General features: G+C 40.4%; 1 protein-coding gene across 1 annotated transcript in view; it reads left to right on the plus strand.

The window, feature by feature from the left end:
• Positions 1-20,057, plus strand: part of SCFD2 (sec1 family domain containing 2) — a 398,024-nt gene that overhangs the window by 171,230 nt on the left and 206,737 nt on the right. The window lies entirely within an intron of this gene.

The raw sequence follows: 20,057 nt of genomic DNA on the forward strand, positions 1-20,057 counted from the left end.
ATTAAGCACGTTATCATCACTCAACTGCTAAGTGATAGAACCAGGATTTGAACCTTCTGGATCTCGAGCCCATGTCTTTAAACATGGAATTCTAAACCTGCCACAGGCTCACTTCCATAACCACTGCATATTGTATTCTGTAACTTATGCTTGCTTAAACTTATTGTTTTATGCGATGCATTCTCACTTTCTGAACAGTGAATTAATACTTGGTTAATATTATAGATATTACTTGTGCTTTTGAATCTGTCTATAATAGCTACTTATAGGAGTTTCCTCATACCTTCCTATTTTGGTGCATGTATCCTCTTTGTTTCTCCATTGCTATAAAGAAATTAAAATATTATATCTAGTCACTGAAATCTATTGGTTGTCTAGCTTTCTAAAACAGGAGTAGCAAACTTAAATTCCTTTTATTTCAGTAATACCTCTCGACAATAATTACCCTATATTTAAAATTCATATTTCCTTTTATATGTTAAAAATGTAATTTACTTTTGATAGTTTCTTTCATTTCTCTCTATTCTTCCCTTTTATGGAAAGGGCAATGAGAAATTGTGTTCGGCAAAACAAAGCAAAACTTAAGCATGGTCAACGGCAACGTATTATTTTCTTTTTAATAGGTACTCTTGGGGAGAGTGGTGGGCAAAAACTCTTTTCTACTCACACAAAATAACAAGGGTTGGCTCTCAGGGTGTCAGGGATGGGAGCTGTAAAAAGAAAATTGGTACGGCCTAAATGTGTCATTTAGTGTTGTGCTTTCTCAGTCTTGCTAAGTTCAAAGAGAGTATCAGTTTCCATGTATGTTAGTATTTGCATGGCAGTCACAAGAGAAAACAAACGAAAACCATTTGAACTTTCTTCAGAGTATGAAATCAAAACACTCATTTCAAAGATCTGTGCAAATGTGGACTATCATCATACAGGGAGCTATGTCAGAAAAAGCATAGGCTTAGAGCAGAAATCCTTGATTCAAAAGTCCTGGCTCTGTCATTTCCTAGCAATGTGTGTTAGTGGACACATTACCGTCTCTGAACCTTGATAATAAATATAAGCGCCCTATTGACCACTCATGATTTTCCTGAGAATAAAATGGTGTGACGTGTGTGAGCTAATTTTTGATCCACAGAGCGTTGTAATAGGTAATTTTTTTTCCATTGCTGTTATTATTTTGATGGCATCTAGCTGTCATATAGGGCAGTGCTTCCCAGCCTTTTTAACGCTGTTTTGCACACAGGCAGTAAGAATGTTTGCAGAGTCTACTGAGGTAAGTGGACAGACTGGTGTGGTCGGGGGCAAGCAGCAGCAGGGGCTTGATCACCCCAGGCCCTACCCGCCAGACCTGTGAACTGAAGCAGCAACTTGGCACACCTGTAAACTATTAAGGGCAAATCGGTGCTCTACGGTATTTGGTCAGGAGGCTCTGGAATCAGGAAACAAAGAAAAACAAAACTTGCATATGGTTTTTGACACCCACACTCTTGGAAAACAATTTTTTTGGTAAACAATTTTTATATTACTCATTAACTTATGTCCCTGAATTTTTATAGTGTCTTTAAAGATCAGGTCAATAAGAGCTAGATCTGTTTAGTTAGGTTCAGTGTAATGCTAGGGAATGAAAGATTCAAAATATCTAAGAACTCTATGGTTCAAGAGAGAGGCATGATAATACCACAGAAACTGTAATTTATATTTATTAGATTCTTATTTTACTTCCTGTTGATAATTTGGGATTATCAATTTCTGTATTATATTAGGATTGTACCTGGATATATGTAATGGAAAATTTACAAGATTAGCTTAAATAATAAATAAAAATAAATAGGGATTTATTTTTTTTCTCAGCAGGAAGTTAAGAGACAGGCAGCAGAACTCACACTCCTTTTGGCTTCCTTCCTTCCTCCCTTTCTTCCTTTTTTTCCTGTCAGTATATTTCATCATCATGGTCATGAGGTGGACACTCCTCTTCCATGTATTGTGTCCCTGCTTTAGGCAAGGAGGGAGGAAGGATGAAAGTAAAAGGAATATACTAGTGGTGTCTGCCCTTTTTTATATTAGGGGAACCATAGCTTTCTGGAAGTCCTACCCAGAAGACTTGTAATCGTTGCCTAGAACTGGGTTTCATGACCACCTCTGGCTACCAGAGAATCTGATGAATATTTTTAACTGGGCACATATTAGTCATGAACAAAGTCAGGGTTCTGTTAAAAGAAAGAAGGTGAGAGTGGGCATTATGTAAGAAACTTGAATTTGCTGCAGTTATTATTATAGGCTTCCCTGACAGAGAAAATTCTAAGGCAATATAATATACTGTGAGATGGAGTGATGCTCCGGGTGCAGTTAAAGTATTAGTTTTCTTTTACAATATATACTGAAAAAACACACTATTGTGTGCTAGTATCATTGGACTTATAGCACAAATATTTTAAACTTATCAGTATTCATTGAACATGTCTATGTATCTGGCATTATTCTCTCTAAGCATAGAAACCCTGGGGGCGGCAGTGGTGGAGTAAAGGCTCTGAGCACAGGATTTGGAGTCAGGTGGGAATATCAGGTAATAGCAGCATTATAATATCTGATAATCCTAGATAATACTATAGTGTTCAAAGTGCTTTTGTAAACAGTATCGCCTTTGATCTGAAAAGAATATGCACGTTTGAACCCATAAACTTATATGCCTAAAATATTATACCCCAAATATCTGAGCTCAAATGAAATATATCTATAATGCTGAGTTCTCTTTAAGACAGTTTACTCATAAATATACTGCTAGTTTTTCAAACATGGTTTGGAGCAGAGAATATAAAATTGTATATAAACTTGGAAATAGGAGAGTTGCAGTTTTCCCTGTGTTTCCATTTTTTCCATGGCAGTTCCCTCCCTAATAAACCTTTTGTCTTTAGGTAAAACCCAGGTACACTTTGGGGAGGTCCCATAGTTGCCTGGGTTTTTGTAATAGGTGTAAAGACTCATAAGGCAGGGCTTCCCTGGTGGTGCAGTGGTTGAGAGTCCGCCTGCCGATGCAGGGGACACGGGTTCATGCCCTGGTCTGGAAAGATCCCACATGCCGCGGAGCGGCTGGGCCCGTGAGCCATGGCCGCTGAGCCTGCGCGTCCAGAGCCTGTGCTCCGCAGTGGGAGAGGCCACAACAGTGAGAGGCCTGCGTACCAAAAAAAAAAAAAAAAAAAAAAACAACTCATAAGGCATATATTATTATGTTTTATGAATGGAAAGGTTCTCAACAATTATCCAGTTTATTCGTTTTGCACAAGAGAAAATCAGTGCCCCAATAGGTTGACTAATTTGCCTCAAACCACCAACCAATAGCCTATCCAGTGCAAAGATGGAACTCAAGACTGTGTTTTCTGATTCCCAGTCCAGAATTCTTTTTACTAGACCAGTGATTCCCAACCTTTGTCTCATGGATCCCTGGGAAAATCTAGGAGTTAGAACAAAAGGTTCACTCCTGTGTGTGTGCTTTGTGCTTCATCCATATACTCAGTATTACCCTGCACATATAAATATACAAATATTTGTAGATACAATTGTAATTTATAAAATAGAAATTCATTTAAAGATATTGCTGAAGCTATAGAATTTTTCCTTTGTATCTTTTAGGTAACAGATACCAAAAACATAATTATAAGATATCCCCACACTTTAAAAATGTTTGAAATCATGAGTTGCAATAGGAGTCTCAAACTCAGATGCTTACAGGGACCAGCAACTAATATAAATAAGTAAAGTAGGTTAGGTTTTGGAAAAACAACAGTGAAAGTACAGTGATAATCAGCAAAAGATAGTTGGTCTTAATAAAGGGGGCAATAGGGAGTGGTGATGACTGTGTCAAACTGGAGATCCTCTAATTGTTTCCAGGAGAGCATGAGTCTAATATTGCCAGTCTCTCAAGAAATCAGGAATCTGAGGGGCTTTTTTTAATATTCTTAATTAACCAAATTTAAAAAGTTGGCTCATTTTCTAAAACACTGCATGAGTCAAAGAGATTTTATTGAAGGGCAGAATTCAGCCTGTACGCTTCCAGGTTGCCATCTTTATACTAGAGTTTAGTATCTAGTATACAACCCAGCATACAGGTTGCAATCTTTATACTAGGTACTGCCTCAGGTATTGATTACAAAGAAAAGCGTTTAAATCTCTAATACTTACTAGAAATCTGAAAGATCTCTAGGCAGATGAAATTAGATACTACAGTTCGGTCAGAAAGCAAAGGAAAGGACCTAGTGACCTCCTTTTTTGACTTTTTTTAACTAAAAGAAAAAAAAAATCACATTTGTTTACATTTTAATCTGGCATGAGTTTACCAGTGAAGTAGCATAGGTTTTCCTTCCAAATAGATCTTGTAAATATACCATATATAAGTGGAAGTAGACTTCCCACAGAACTCTGTCTATTGGGTGGAAAATGCTGGGAAGCAATTTTGGGTTTAATATTAGGAAGACAACTTAGGAAAATAAAGCCAGCCAGCAAGTCTGACTCACCCCCATGAGAAGAGCTTACCAGCACAGGGAACTGACACTGAGACTTGTGTCAGTAGGAATTTTACTAAGACATTTTAGGACTTTAAAATATTACGGTGTGAAAAGTCAGTTCTGTGGAAGGGATGGTGCATAAGTTCTCCTCAAATTCTGGGAAGACGGTATTTTTCTAGCTAGATCCATAGTTGTGCTTCCTTTGCTATGTAATTCTCAAAACTTTGGCATAAAACAATGGCAGGATTCCTGTTATTCTAACTGGAATAATCTGAACTTCACATTGATTGTGATAAAATGTATAAATTACCTTCATGATGCACCATGATTTTTAAAATCATCTTTAACTTTTTTAAAGTTTTGATTTTAAGGGATCTTATTTCCTAAGTTTTTTCTTCTCTATTCCTTCCCACTTGTCTTTTGTCCTGTTTAAGATCAACCATGGATAATAAATGAGGAAAGGCAGGTCCAGTTTGGAAAGCACTGTTCTTAGGGACACTGAAGGTAAGAATAGTCTAGTGAGCTCTGAACCAATATCCACTTGCATTCCTGTGAAAATCTAACAGAGGACTTCGAATGAGAAGGAGCTGAGAATTTATTTTCAATGGCTTGTGGAAGGCAGCTTATGGTACTTTCAGGTCTGCTTTCCAGTGGAAAGCATATATATCTACTCTTATCTCCTTAGTAAGACAAAGCCACATTCTACAACCAAGAGTACAAATCTATTTGCGATGATTTTTTTTTTCTTTTTTTTTTTTTTCTTTTTTTGCTGTATGCGGGCCTCTCACTGTTGTGGCCTCTCCCGTTGCGGAGCACAGGCTCTGGACGCGCAGGCTCAGCGGCCATGGCTCACGGGCCCAGCCGCTCCGCGGCATGTGGGATCTTCCCGGGCCGGGGCACGAACCCGCGTCCCCTGCATCGGCAGGCGGACCCCCAACTACTGCGCCACCAGGGAAGCCCGCAATGATTTATTTTTGACAGCTTTCCTCTTTTGAAAAAGTTCAGGTAAACATAGACCATATAAAATCATTATTGCTATTTATGGCTGCCACTTTATTATGAAAACTTTCATCTCCATCAACACAAGGCATAGACGTTTTGTTTATTATGTTAGTAGAGCTATGTCTTTCAACCAAAGCATTTTTCATCATTGGTCAAGTACTTTCCCAGCGTGTAGAAAGTCAGTCTTCTTTGTAAAATATAAAGCACTTCCCAACAGAGAATTGTAAAAGGTGAGGAACTAACGAGAATTTCCCCTCCTGTGCTTCCTTTACTCTGTCACCTCTGCGTTCTTTCCTCCTCTCACAGCTTTCCCTCAGTAATTCATCAGATATGCATTTCTGCAGATTTCTGCTCCTAGGGGCACTATTTCAATTGAAAAATAGCTTTCAAGATTTCAGAAATCTTTCCCTTGCAAAGTTGTTCCTTGGACCTTGAGGACTGCCAGTGACAAAGGATGTTGCTGTGGTAACTAGAAGGGTGATCCTAAAAGTTCATTGCCAGCCTTCATGTTATCCACACTTGAATGAAAACTTCAGTTCATTACAGTAGGTGACAGTGTACAAAACCATGACTGCAGAATCCACTCACTCAGATGAAAGAGGGCTTCAGGATGCAGGGGGAAATTCATTTCAGCAAAGATTCTGCCTCACCTCTTGGTTCTAGTTTATGGATTCTCAGTTATTGTGGCATTCCAGTATTAGACTTTTCATTAAGGGATATACCTTCATTTCTAGTGTTTCAGATTTCTTGTTTCAGGGCTGTCAAAACAAAACAAAACAAAAGCTTTAAAGACTGTTGTTTTCTATTATGGTTTGTAACACTGTTTGGTATAATAGGGTCTATTTTTCCTCTTGATTTCTAAGATTTCTGCTGGAAACTCTAATGAAAAACATATGTCTGCCCTAAATCACTCCCATGAGAAATGTTGGAACTGTTACATTTAGTTTTACTGTCCAACATATTAAAATAGTTAACCACAGCACATATTACAAAACAGCTATATCAAGTGAAGTTTACAATGTTTAGTTCATATTTAAAATATATCACAAGCTGTGTATAAAAATATTTAGAGCTGCCTATTAAGGTAGCTAACCAGTTATGTAATTTTGCAAAAATATTAAGAGATCACTACAAATTACTTTCTCAAGTACTTAATTTTTCCATACCAGCTCATAAAAACAGTCATTCTTAACTAAGACACTGGAACGTATCTTCTTGCAGTGGTATTTATAGATGCACAAATGCAGAGACAGACTGTCCATATCGTTAATTTTTATGTCTGCACATGATGCCAATAGTAATAATTGTGTGTGTGACAGAGAGATTAATACTTGCTGATTCTTATTAACTGCACATTAGACTATAAATTTCTCAGTCATGAAAGAGAACAAATGGAATGCATGGAATACAGGGTAATTTTCTTAAACACATAGCTCTGGATCAAATAGGAGTGATTGGGTGGTATGGTTGAAAAGAGCACAGATGGGAAGGGGCCTGATGTTTATTCCTAAATATGCCCATAGGTGTGTAACCTGAAAGTAAGTCACTTAGCTTCCTTTGGACTCAGGATCCTCATCATAAAATTAGAGTTTTATTAGGTGAATCTAAGGTCTCTTCTTTCACTACCATTCTATGGTTCTAGCTTCTTTTGCTTTTTATTTTTATTGGAATCAATGTACTCCCTTCCCTATCTCTAAATCAGCTCCTCCTCAATACCATTCTATCTTTTCCATGCTATCACTGTCATCTCAGGAGGGAAGCAATGGACTCATTGACTCAACCTCAGCTCCTAGAGAGCAGCCCAGTTCTGTTTCCTTTGAGATGCTGTTTACAGCTCTCCAAAAATGCTCCCTGTTCTTCCATGGCCTTCCCTCTAAAATCCCTGACTCCACGCCTGCCCACCCATTTATCCTGCCTGCTGATACCAGGTTAACATTCTTAAATTTAATTTTCTATTTTAATATCTTTAAAGTTTTTCCTCCACTATTACAGTCATACGTTCTCCTTGTAGAAAATTTGGAAATGTCAAGAACAGTGTAGAAGAAGCCACATACAATTTTATTGAATATTGATGAAAAGCAGATACTTGCCATTTGTTTTCATCTTTTGTGAATTGCCGGCTCATGGTCTTTTCCTTTTTTCCTACTGATTATTAATTTTATTCTTAATGATTTTGGATCAGAGCATTTGTATTATTAAGGTTATTAATCTTAGTCATATATTTTGCTAGCATGTCTTCCTAGCTGGTATTTGCTGTTCATATTTGCTTATATGGCAAGTCTGGAGACAGAGCTATATTTAGGAATTTTCGGGGAGGGGCTCCAACAGTGTGATTGGGGCTCTCTGCATCTTTTAAGCTTTTCATCCTTCTAAGTATTGACCTCATTCTTTTCTATCACAGCTGCCTCTGTGTGACCTCTCTCCCTCCCAGACATTCCTGGCTTATGTCATTCCAGAATAGCAACTCAGGAAAAGAGAGAGCTTTTTTTCTTCCAGGGGTTGTAGATCAATCCTAGGAAACGAAGCTGACTGTCACTGTTACTGATCCACTCACTGTTGCCAGGGGAATGGGGCTCTCTTTGGCCAAGCTGAGTCCTGTGTTCATAGCTGTGTTGGGAGTGAGCAGGAGGGAGGTCGGGGCAGGGATTTGCAGAAATGGGCGGTGGGCTGTGATCGACAGTCCAGCACTGCCATTTAACATAGGGTCTGGAGTAATTCCACAGAGGAAGGGATACTGATGTACAAAAGCTAGATATGTCTACCATGAGAACATTCACTAATAAACCAGTTTTATTTCTTTATATTTAAAAAATACATCTTGGGCTTCCCTGGTGGCGCAGTGGTTGAGAGTCCGCCTGCCGATGCAGGGGACACAGGTTCGTGCCCCGGTCTGGGAAGATCCCACATGCCGCGGAGCGGCTGGGCCCGTGAGCCATGGCCGCTGAGCCTGCGCGTCCGGAGCCTGTGCTCCGCAACGGGAGAGGCCACAACAGTGAGAGGCCCATGTACCGCAAAAAAAAGTTTTAAATAAATAAATAATACATCTTATCTTCTCCCTCTTGGGTTTTGTATTTTGCCTGTAAATGGATAAAGATGTCATTGGCACCAGAATAATTGCTTCAAGAGTAGGTATTTGTATGCCTAAAAATAATTGTCTGAATTTTCACTAATGTTTTAAAAAACAGCATCAGAACAACTGTGGACTAAGGGAATTCTTAGAACTCAAGCTGCTTTCACCATGCAATTGCCCCTCAACACTCGAGTAGCAGTAATTGTGCCTGTCATGCATGGCTGTGTAATTATATATAATTCTTTGAATATAAGAATTAGAAGGACAGAGATTGTCATCTGGATGAATTTTAGAGCTCCATTCATATTTATGTGTTCCTTAAAATATTTATAATCGGATTTTCTTCCCTGCTGACAGCCATATACTTGTTCACTGTAGTATAGTTGGAAGGTCTTTTGCTCTTTAATAAACACAGAATAACATTTAAAATTACCTATGAACCCACTACCCAGAGAAATCTACTGTTAGTATTTTGATATGTATTTGGTGATCTGTTTATTGGTAAGTGGAAATTCAGATCCCATATATGCGTCCCAAGTGAATATAGCAGGTGAGATTTTGTCTTAAATGTGTTTTTTAGTTTATCCGTTAAGGTCAGAGTGCCTAGGATAAATAGGGCCCCAGGTATAATGTCACATACGGTTTCTGAAACTAACATTGGAAAGATGGTTGTTGAGAATGTTGGTTCTGAATCCATGTCCCAAGTTCTAAGAGACATTATCCCTCAAAAGTCAGATTACCCTTAATCAGATCATAAAGGAGAATAAGCCAAAAAGGAGGTCCATTAGGACCTTGGGTAGGAGGAAAAACACTTAGGTACAAGTAGTTCAGCCTAGAATTGTGGCAGAAGAAAATTAAAGAGAGACACAACAGGCTCTAGGCTCTGACTTATAATTTTATTATGTGAGAAGAGAAGATTAATATTTTAAAAACCAGGAGGAGAACATATGTATACAACCATGGTGATGCTCATTTGTATTTTGAAATTTAGTTGTAAATGTAACCAAGAACGTAATTCCCATAGAAGCCTGACTCTTTTCTGCCTTCGGGTGTTGCCTGTTTCTTCTGTGCTTAGCACCTGGACTGAATTGGTCCCAAAAGGAATGGTAATTTTCCCTGAAGTGTTTATGAAATGAAGCCCCCTTCTGCTTTTTTTCCCTTTCATTTTAAACACAAGACATATGCCTGCACCTATTCGTCAAGCTCTTGAGTTGTTGCCAACCTGACAGAGAGCCATCTGGAAAAGGAAACTGTTAGGGTGCAACGTTCATTAACAATTTACATTTTCCAACGTGTAAAATGCTTAATTCTAGATGCTGTGGTTTTGTCCAAACTATACTCTAAAATAATTGGACTCTTTATTTCCTTATTTTTGTTGTGGTGGTTAAGAACAACAGTTAAATCTGATCTGTTTTTTTCATACGGTGAGGTAGGATTGGGGGTTTCTTTTCTGTAGAAATCACCACCTTGCAAAGAATTTAATCTTTGGCTAAAAAAGGTTTCTTCATAGTTAAAATGTAGTTGGATACTTCCTCACTGGGAACGCACACCCTTTCTGTCAAAGTGTAGAAACAATGCACCATGTAAACAATAACACTTCAGTTATAATTTACAGTATTCAGGGCATCTCTTTGATGTACAAGAAGTGAAGCACATGTTTTCATCTATCAGAAAAGCAGAACGCTTTACATTTCGTTCCCAGAAACAGATATCAAGACACCGATTTTTTTCTGTGATTGTATCTTTGTTATTATTTTTATACTTTAATCTCTTGTTTCCCATCCCCCTTCTCCCTTCCTTCCTCCTAATCTCACACTTCTGTGAGAGAACTCATAAAACTGGTCACCTTGGGAGTTTGCACACTGTATTCTTGATTATTTCAAGTTGTTCTTGAGAATGCAGAAGCCCAGACAAAATGACATCATCCAGGATGAGTACAGCCTTTTAGTTTGGAAATGGGTATTTAATGGCTTTTGATTATAGAGTGATTGTAGCATTTCAGAGCAACAGCCCTTCCAGATATTCGGCTGGAAGTGTTGACGCTGTTATATGTCAGGGCCGCTATACCCAGAGTTTAGAATAGAACAAAACCACCAGGGTGTATTTGTTGCAACTTCTTGGTAGGGTATGTGCAAATTACAATCAAAATATCAGCTCTCTAATTACTTCCTTATTGCTTTTGTCTTTGCAGTTCTTTCTTGAGCCAATTTATGCCTTATCATTTTTTAAAATACAGATTCAACATGTGAAAGATCCGGGGAAAAGTTCTGGGAACATAGATTTGTTGGCTTTTTGATGGGCCTTTTTAAGGACATGGCTCTTGTTTTCCAATTTGGCAGTGAAAAATAATCAGTGTTTTGCTTAAAATAATGGAAGAGCAAAAATGAACATGATCAGGCTGAAAAAATATCTGGGTCATTACTCTCCAGGGTATAGGGAGGAGCTAGAAATGGTTACCAAATACTGTGCTACACCCACAGCGTCCTCTGTGTCTGGACCAAAGGCACACACCCCCTGCACTGGACTTCTCAGAGCAGTAGAATGTCATTTTTCCATGATCACCTTCTCACTCTGGAGGCTTTTCATCCTTTTGTACCCTTTGTTCCAGCCACAGGCTTTTCAGTTCCTTAAATACATTACATTCCCTCCAACTAACTCTCCACCCTAGTCCAATTAACCCGTTCAGAGCTCAGCTCAGGCCACATGTCCTAGGCTCAGCCTCCTCTGCCCCTCCTTACTAGCTCAGCACCCTCCGCCCTCATCATGTGTCTAGTGAACAGTTCATTATATATTTTTGTGATAATTTGATTAGTGTCTGCCTCCCCCCCGGACCCCCCACCGGCCCCAGACCATAAACTCCATCAGTTTTGTTCACCATTGTATCTCAAGTACCGAGTATGCTTGGGGGCACATGGAAGGCCCTTCATAAGTACAGTATTTATTGAATGAAGGAGGGAATAAGAAAGCAGCTCTGGCTCAGCTCCAGTGCTTCATCTGACACTGCAATGCTACAGATATGTTGCAGCTTTCCCAGAGGAACTCTGCTTTGGAGAACAGAAAGGTTGGTTGAAGAAGAGAATGGAATATCAAAAGGAAGCCATGCCCTATCGATGAGAGTTTGGAAATCCCGTTGTTTGCAATATAGTTAAGAAAATATTTCATGCAGTGAAGACAAATGGTATCAGCCATTAATGGAACTGTTATTTTGTGCTTTAATATTTTTATCCTACCAGATTTTAAATTCCGGAGGTTTTTGGTTAAATTTGCTGTTTCCCCATTTCCCCTTATTTTTTTTCATCTTTATTACTTTGCCCTTCTTCTCTTTCATCCCCTCGTCTTGTTTCCTTGCCTGCTAGTGAGCCTGCCGTTCAGCCATACCTGGAGTGCAAAACATTTTTTAACTTAACTTTTAGATCCTCTGACAATTCTTTTCCAACCTGAATATAACAAGGAAGAAACCAGCCCCAGAATGTCTGGGGAAGTTCTTTGGCCTGTGGACAGAACCACAGGGGCAGGAGAGCTTCCTCTCAAGATGGTGATTCTTGGGAATCCGACTGTCTCATCCGTGCAGCTTATAACTGTAGTTAGGTGGGCTGATCATTTGTCTCACACTGTAAGGTGCTTCAACGGACCAATTCCATGAAGGAAAGTAAATGTCACGTATAAACCATGATTTGAAAACCAGTGTCATATAATCTAATACAATCAGACTTTTTATTTTTTAAATCCGCGGTTCTTTCTCCTTCCTTCCCTCCTTACTTCTTTCTTTTCAGCCAGTTTTTATGAAGGGACAACATGCCTCTAAGGTGGTGCTAAGTACAAGAGGTGCAATATAAACAGGGTGGGCAAGGTGTGTGTTGTCAGGGGGTGACTTTTAAGGGGAGAGGGTCTTCAGTGCCACAGATGTCCCTGAGTTCTAGCTTAATCTCTCCAGTTTTCCCTCAACCCCCTCAGCACGATTCCCTTCCCTTTATCCTTAATGCCTGTCAGTAGTATCCAGCTATAGCCTCCTAACTAATGTTTCTTAGCAAATCTTTCCTCAGCCAGCTTCTGTAGTCCTTTCCGGCTGTTCTCCCAAACCTTCCCCCCTCCCAGCCTGGATAGAACCATTTCTCCAGAAATGTTTTCTAAAATAACTTTTTTTTTTTTTTGCACCACATCTGCTGCTCCCACCCTTCTACTGCCCACCTCCACACCTAATAATCAGGCCCTAAACCATGGGAGTTCAGTCATGAAATTAGCATTCCTAAATTACAGCATTCTATTCAGTATTCATTGATTTAAAAAAAAAGACTTAGAGGATGTAATGTTTAATATAAAGTGGAGGAGGGTTTTTGCTCCCAGCCCCATGTATCTGGTGCCTGCTTATGTGTAACCTGAGGCCCCATCGTCAGGCATGTGTGCCCATTCATAGAAACAGGAGCATGCATCCTGGCTTCAGAGTTTTGCTTCTCAAGGCGGGAGCTGACTAGCCTGAGCACGTTTTGCTTTTCATACATATAGAAGAATATGTGATAATTTTTTGTTGCTACAGTGAATAGGAAAATTGCAAAATACTAGTGAAGGAGAATGAGAAAAACTTTAGATCCAGGTATATAGTATGTTTAAGAACCCTTAAGTTTTCTCTCCTCAGGATTTAAATAATTTTATTTTCATCTCTACAATAAAGTATTTTCTAAATTGTGCTATATTTTAATACCATTTCCTGTGCATAAAATACATTCCCTGCCTCCCATTCTTACCTGTAAAACTCCTACCTGTTCTTTAGATGCAACTCAAATATCATTGCCTTTCTCATTCCTTCTCTAGTCATCCCAGCCCGAAGTGACCCCATGCCTCAGTGTTGATTTGTGACAGTCCTAGGGCACTTACATTTATGTTGCCTCATGTGCTTGATAGTTGCACATGTGTGTTCTTCCTACCTGGTGATCTTGGACAAGTTACTTGTTCTCTCTTTACCTCCACTAGTCCATCTTTAAAATGGACGTATAATAGTACCTATCACATTGGATCGCTGTATATAACACTTAACAGTATACCGCTACTATTGTTTGTTTTCTCTTCTGTTACCTTAAGCTCCTTGAGGGCAGCGACTGTTTATTATTCACCTTTGTATTCTCAGCTCCCATTTTAAAATTGTGGTTCTGCATGAAGGAAGAAGTAAAGGCCGGGTTATAATATTTTCATAATGCTCTTCACTTTTCTCTATTCCTAGACTTGGTTCAAATGGAATGGAGGCTAGACTGGCCTTTGGGGTCTAGAACTGGTTCTGAGATGTTATGCTGTGAAAGGAATATTTGATAATGAGTGCTATTTTCTGTAAAATATTGCTTTATAAATCTCTGTTTGCTGTATTGCAGAAACTTTTTCTTCTATTCCTGTTAAACCAAACACTGTAAACAGTATATCATCTTCTTGGGAGTAAATCTAGATATTCTTCTCCTCCAAAGTTACTTTGCTCATCTAGAAATTGACTCTCACATTTTTCTTTCACACATACATATTTGGAACTTAAAAATTGTCTTTTAACTTTGTAAGAAAAGGAAATTTAACCCATGTGTAGTTGAGATGAACTTTCTTCTTATACTTCCTTTCTCTGAAGAAAGTCTTATACGTTGGGGTATAATCACCTGAACCTCAGCTTTCATTGGTCCAACTATGTGGATTTGGGTTACCAGACACCAATGCATTTACCTGTTTGAGAAGAAGGGCACTGATAGAGTTGGTCTTTCTCCTTCTCAAATGCTTGGTTCCATGTTCCTAGCATGCCAGTCAGCACTAATAAGAATTAATATTTATTGTACACCAGAAATGTCTAGACATGGCCCCAGAACCATCTTGTGGGGTGATCTAGCTCGCTGAACTCAGAGTCTGAATGATACAGTGAGATGTCAGCCCTCTAGTAGGACAGAGCCCTACCCCAGCAGTACTCTACTCCAACAGGCTTATCACCGGAGCACACAGAGCCTTTGTTCTCTGGTTCCCTGGGATGGGAATTCTTAGACTGTTGTTACCACAGATGTGCCTGTGAAGATCCATTTGGATTCTTCTCTAGAGTGGTTTCCAAGTACTGTTCTGCAGACCAGCTATATCAGCATCACTGGAGAGAGTTGTTCACCATACAGCTTCATAGGTCCTATCTGAGCCCTACTCTGTCAGAGAGTTGAGGGGCCAGGTCTGGGGATCTGTCTGGAGTTGGAGCAGTGTGTTCTATCTGGAGCCCCCTGGATCAGGCATGGGAAAGGGCTTTCCCTTGAGACATCACCCCACTGGAGATATCTGGGACCTCACCCTCTCTTCCAGGGCACTTAAACAAGGTCCCAGGTTACTGAACGGGGTGGGCGTTGTCAACTTGGAGTAGGTCAGCTGGCAGAGTCTCAGGTATCAGCGAGCATCTTACAGGCACTCAACTGGTGACTTGCTGGCCATGTCTGTCAGTGCCCGTCACACAGCTATTAAGTGAAGGAGCTAGAATTCAAACCTAGTCCTGTCTGGGGCCAGTACCAGAGTTCTTTGTCTCTGTGCCATGTTGCCTACTAATTCCGGACTGAGTGGCTCCAGTCACTCCTTCCTACCTATCTACTCTGTTTATTTCTCCTTGTTTATTGTGACACAGCTGTTCCATTTGGTGGCTGAAGTTCTTGCCAGGACAGTGTTTATGCTTGGACTCTTCCTTTCCTTTTGTGGTGAGTGAGCTGGAGCTTGTCTGCAGGTCAGGGTTCAGAAGTCAGGGCCCAGGAGTTTTTTTCCCTTTAGGTTTTTTTTACTTGGCACCAAAGTGAGTGAGTCTTGGGAAGTTATTCCTTAGGTGATCCCGTTACTTCAGAAGCTGGTTTAAATGGATAATAGGAGGTGATGATGGCAGCTGAAATATTTAAAGCAACAACACATTTTGGAAAAGAAGACAAGAAAAATGAGAGCAATCCTGGTAGCTGCTTATGTTAGTATTCTTGATTAATGTCTGCTTTTTAAAAAATCAAATCGCTAATGCATCTCCAGTCACTGCACCAGTCCTAACCAGTTAGTTGTGTTTATGTAATATTAAACAGCACACAGGCAGGGCTGGCTGAAATGTCACTTTCGTCCACGGAGGGAGTCAAGAGTACATACCTTGCTGCTTCTCCAGACCTTGTCTCTGTGGCGTGCGCTTCTGAGTGTGACCGGGTCACAGCACAGCACTGAGGCAGCTCTGCCCGTGATTCAGAGTCGCTTCTTTTGTGGACTTGGAAGGGCCCCCGAGGAACTGCCCATGACAGCCTTCTCCCAAGCCAGCCTGCCTCTTTCCTTCTGCACCTCAGAAGCAAATTGGATTGCAGGCTCGTATCCAGCAAGCCTCAGCTGTTCTGTGGCCCTGTTGTGTTTGGCCTCCTCCGTGTTTGTGAAACCTTCAGTTGGAAGCCAAACTAGAATAGAGCAGCTTCAGATAAATAGCTGCGGGTTTTGGGTTTTGTTTTGTTTTTCTTTTCTGGTTTCTCTTTGAAAAATGTGAAGAATGGCAGGAATTGGTTGGGGCTGAGTCGTGGCTGCTTCTTAGAAGGGCCTGTGCTCTCCAGCCGGCCCAAGCATCTGTCCCTTGCTTCCTTCTCTTGTAGTAGCTGCGGGTCCCCAGCTGCAGGGCAGTTTGTGGCTTTGCTTTCCCATCACTGCCGTGTTCTCCCTCCACCTGCCTGTTAGCGGAATGGAAGAGAAGGACAAGAGGCCGTCCTGACTAGTTTGGAAGTAGTTCACTTATCATTGCATCATGTTTTTATAAACAGGAACTTGAGATCCACACATTTCTAAGTGTTTTTAGAAGAATGTGTCAAGCACAAGCTGTGGCACGTAGTAGCCGCTTGGCAAACATCTGCTAAATGATTGAATCTTCAACTAGAGGTCCAGGTGTTTGGGGACCCAAGGTCATGTGTTTGGCTGGAAGAAGAGACATCACGGGGCAGTTTGGGAATATTAACGGCACTCTAAATACACGCAGAGCTTGGAAGACAGACAGCAGTTTTTTTACTTTCCATGAAATACGGGGCTTTACTTTTATTTTGTGATGGGATACCTTGACCACTTTATATTGAAGCCCTTTTGGAGACCTTAAACTTTAGTGACCTTATAAAATGTCAACAGATTTTCTTTCTTCTCATCCAGGCAAAAAGTCCTCTTGGGTTCAGTTGGGTCTGACCGTCTCTCTAACCTGATACTGTCTATTTCTCTCACTGTGGGCTGTGAAACAGGGACTACATCCCACGTCTCTGCCACGTCTGGACTTCTGGGCCCCAGAGACCTTTGGTGTCAACCGTGAACCCTCATTTTGTTACTAGCACCTTGGCTCTGCCCTACCAGACCCAAAACAAGTTATTAATGGCCCTGTCACAGTGGTTTAGGACTAGAGTCCCACAGATTGCCTGAGTCGAAATCCTTATTCATCATGTGGCCCTACAAGTTATGTATCATTTCTGTGTCTTCATTTTCTCATCCGCAAAATGGGTATCCTAGTAGCACCTACATCATAGCATTGTTAAAACTGTGCCGGGCACATTGTGAGTGCTCGGTAAATGACAACTGCTGTCTTGGTGGTGGTAGTGACAACAGCAGTCGTATCTGTCTTGAGTTATGAGGATGTAGCCACTAAGAACTATTTTGTGATTTAGTTTTGTCTTACGTGCATTGAATACTTGGAGAATAGCAAAGTCCTTTTGTCACCAGATTGTAAAAATATTGGATACTTTTTTCCCCCCTTAATGCATGGTCAAGATTTTTTTTTTTTAATTTCCCATTGATAACTGTAATTCAGATCTCCCAAAATAACCAAATAACCATGTTTAATTTGAAAGTTTTAATCAAAGAAGTGATGAGATTTGATTTATCTTTTGGGATGATTTCACTGAACAATTGTTATGGTCAACTTTGATTTGATAGAAAAGACACTGTCAGCGACACACACGAGGGTCCAATTGCTTTCCTGGTTATGAAAGGCAGATGAGGCCTTTGTGAGGGAAGGTCATTATCTTCCCATAGTAATTACTATTCTATAAAAGCCAACACTCTCTCACACCTGATTACTGAGGGAAAACAAGACGCTGGTTTCTGTGTAAGCGCCTTGTGGTAAAGGCCAACTTTGGAATTTGGTCTGATGTCACTGCTGATTGGCCCCAGGGGTCTGGGTTTTGTCTGTGTTATTGGAATACCTCAATTTATCTGTTTTCCACAGGAGATCACAGCACTCTTTAAGAGTTTGGAAAGTTCTGAAATGAAAGCACACTTCAGGACGAAGACATGGCTCTCCCAAACACTGGCAGTCCTCACAAGGCTAACAGTGTCTGTTGACCTTAAGGAACGATTTTTTTTTCTTAGCCATCAAACCACAGGATTTTTAAACTGGCTTTATGACCATCTCTCCCTCTAGTCCACCCTCTTACTTACTTTGGACAGAAACTCAATTTCAGGGGCAACATTGTCGTGTTGGACCTTTTCTTTCCAGTTTCTTAAAGATTCCTTTCAGGTCTACAAGAGAAAAGCAAATTTGATCAGTTATATTTGGTTCCCAAAGTGGCTTTTGAACCCCAAGTGATATGAATACTACTGAAACAAAAGCCTTCCATTAAAAAAAAAAAGTGGATGCCTTGCCAGTTATAAGAGGAAGTAAATGTGTGTGGTGGATGAAAGAGAGGGGAGGGAGGTGTGGAAGGAAGTATTTGAGAGTCAGAATTGAAAGTGTCCCTGCCAATTAGGCCCGTGACCTTGGCTGTTTCTGAAGCTTTCAGTTTCAGTTTCAGTTTCTGGAGCTTTCAGTTTCTTCCTCTGTGAAGCTAGGAATCACGGGTACCACCCTCACACAGTGGGGGAGGACCAATGCTTGGGCTGCCCTCAGTGAGTACTCAGTAAATCATATGTTACCATGATTACCATTATTATTATTGTGCCGTGCTCTAGACTGAACTCCACGTATTCAATTATGAGATCTTATGTCATCAAAACATTTTCTAAACACTTTTTCTGATAGAAATATTTGAATGAGCTCTCTTTGTGATCATATCTCATTTCAGATTTTAGGTTTCACCAAACCTCTTGATCTAATCACCATCTACTTATAGATGGAGATATTGCAGTCACTGATATGACTGATATTATGTACTTTTAACTCCTGGTAGACTGTGATGGACTCAAGCCCATCATTTCACCGGTCACCGTGTGTTTACTGAGTGCCTACTATGTGCCAGACAGGAGTGGGTTCTGGGGATACAGTGGAGAACAAGAGAAAGCCCCTGCCCTGAAGGAGCTTGTACAATGTTTTAATGGCAGCATTACTTCTTACTCGTATTTATATCCCATTCATTCTACCCAGTACCTGGCATACAGGAAATACTCAATAAATGTGGGGGGTTTTTTGGTGAATTGAGTGCAGTTTACTGAAATGGAAGTCCAGTGTGCTCTTTCTCGAAATTTTTCTTTAAGGAAAAAAAAAAAAATCTAAGATTTTCCATGAAAGGTCCCCTCGTCTTTATGTTTTATTTGTTAACAGTCTCTATCCATCTGGTTGGATAGAAAAATAGGTCTTGCTGATTACTATCTTCTCACTGTTTGAAGAAACCCTTTGTTGATTTTCCATATATATAGATAATTATCTGTGCTGCTTGTATGTGTAAAGAAATGTGTAAAAGGAGAAATGAACAGAAATGCAAACCAGGGTTGGTGGACTTGTTCTTGGACGTGACCAGTTTTTGCAAAGCTCGTCAAGAGCTCTTTCTCTAACGGGCACAGAATTCTTAGTCTGCCTGCACACCAGCAGCCTCCCCTTCTACACCTGCAAATTAAGAAGAAACAGAGCAGGTGGTAGGGTGGGAAGGAAGTAGCAGGCGAAGGCCTGTTAGTGCTTGGCCTTGTAGAGAACGCTTCACCTTTTTAGAATCACCTATTACCTCTGAGGTAGATGCTATTCACCACTGCACCCCACCCCCATCCTCAATACAGATGAGGAATCTGAGGATCAGAGGTTAAGAAGCTCCCAAGGGCACCCAGTTGGGAGGTAGCAGAGGCAGGATTTGAGCCCAGGCTTGCCTACCCAAAGGCTCTGTCTCTGAAGACAAGGCTGCACCCCTTCTCTACCTAATTAATAGTCTCAAGTAAGTCTTGCAGGAGTCAAGACTCTGCTCCTCAAAGCTGCTCTGAGGCTGGTGAGACAGATCCTGGAAGTGGTAAGTTGAAGTGTGCTCTTGTGTTCAGCTCTCCTTGGGCTGGGACACAGAGACTCAAGAGGAGCCAGCATGGACTGGGATTCTCTCAAGTTTCCACAGATTTGGTTTCTGGGCAGGTTTTGAGTTACACCGAGTGTAGGAAAAAAAAAAAAAAAATCCCTCTCCTTGGTCTTTTGTTGTTGTTGTTGTTTTTTTAGAGTCTGTTAAGATGCAGAAATTTTGTGTAGGTGCAGTTACAATTAATGCACCTTTGGCCTTCTGTGTCCAATAATGCTTTCAACTTTTATCCCATACAGAATCCAAGATATGTGA

This window comes from Delphinus delphis, chromosome 5, assembly GCF_949987515.2.
Source record: "Delphinus delphis chromosome 5, mDelDel1.2, whole genome shotgun sequence".
Taxonomy (NCBI): Eukaryota; Metazoa; Chordata; class Mammalia; order Artiodactyla; family Delphinidae; genus Delphinus; species Delphinus delphis.